General features: G+C 38.6%; 1 long non-coding RNA gene across 1 annotated transcript in view; it reads left to right on the forward strand.

Moving 5' to 3' along the window:
• Window positions 1-1,382, forward strand: part of LOC106879735 (uncharacterized) — a 199,223-nt gene that overhangs the window by 32,742 nt on the left and 165,099 nt on the right. The gene's annotated exons all lie outside the window — the stretch shown is intronic.

Raw genomic sequence — 1,382 nt, forward strand, 5'->3', positions numbered from 1 at the left:
TATATATATATATATATATATATGTGCGTATATATACATATATGTATATAATCACACACACACACACGCACATATATACATATATCCACATACAAATATTCATAAAGTCATATACATACACATATATATGTATGAGTATATATACATACATATATATGTATGTGTATATATGCATACATATGTTTGTATATTATGTGTATATTATCATCATCATCTTCATCATCATCCTCAACATCCTTTAACGTCCGTTTCCCATGCTGGCATATATATGTATATAAATATGTGTATGTGCTTATGTGTGTATATATATGTGTGTGTGTGCTTGCATGCGCGTCAGTATGTGTGTGTGTGTGTGTGTGTGTGTGTGTGTGTGTGTGTGTGTGTGTGTGTGTGCTTGCGTACATACAGACATGCGAACATAGATTCAATCATACAGAGTCGCAAAAATGCATACGTATACATGAATCTGTCTAAGTAGACAAATGTACACCTTCATACGTAAAGAGGTTTGCATGCGTTGATGTTCGTATCTATGTACGTGTGTATTTGTATGTATGTTGTGTATGGTTTACTGTATATGCATGCGTGCATATGTATGTTTTGTGCGCGTTTTGTAATATGAGATTGCCGAAATAAGGACACGCACCACAATGCGAACGGGGCACTTCAAAACGAAGACCAGCATCCGCTTCTAGCGAATATCTCAAGTTCCTCTCATGGAAGAAACAGCAGCATCACTATCATTACCATCACTGTCATAGTCTTTCGACGTCATCATCATCACCACTGTTGTCATCATCACCATCTGCAGCAACAGCGGCAGCAGCAGCAGCAGTGAAAACAGCAGATTTATTATCATTATTGTTGTTGTTGTTGTTGTTGTCCTTATTATTATCATGATCGTCATCATTGTCGTCATCATCATCATCATCATCATCATCATCATCATCAATACCACCCACACTACCTCCTCCACACGTATCACCACCACCACCGAACCACTACCACGGGGGACTAAACGGGGGACACATTGCTGTTAATGTGATCCCTAGTAGTAGAGATGCGAATTAATGACGGTTGATGATGACGATGATGATGACGACGATGATGAAGCTGATGACGGTGATGCTGCTGACGTTGATGACGACGACGATGACGATGAAGACGATCATGTTGATCGTACAAGTACACTTATGACCGAGTCTCCATTACTGTATTTGGTAAAACGATGTGTACTTCTATCACCAGTTACCTGTTGTGACAGAAATACATATACATAATAGGGTCAGTAATTGTGTCAACGGTAGAACGTTAGAGACCCTTCTTCTTCTTCTTCTTCTTCTTCTTCTTCTTCTTCTTCTTCTTCTTCTTCTTCTTCTTCT

This window comes from Octopus bimaculoides, chromosome 11 (genome assembly GCF_001194135.2).
Source record: "Octopus bimaculoides isolate UCB-OBI-ISO-001 chromosome 11, ASM119413v2, whole genome shotgun sequence".
Lineage (NCBI taxonomy): Eukaryota > Metazoa > Mollusca > Cephalopoda > Octopoda > Octopodidae > Octopus > Octopus bimaculoides.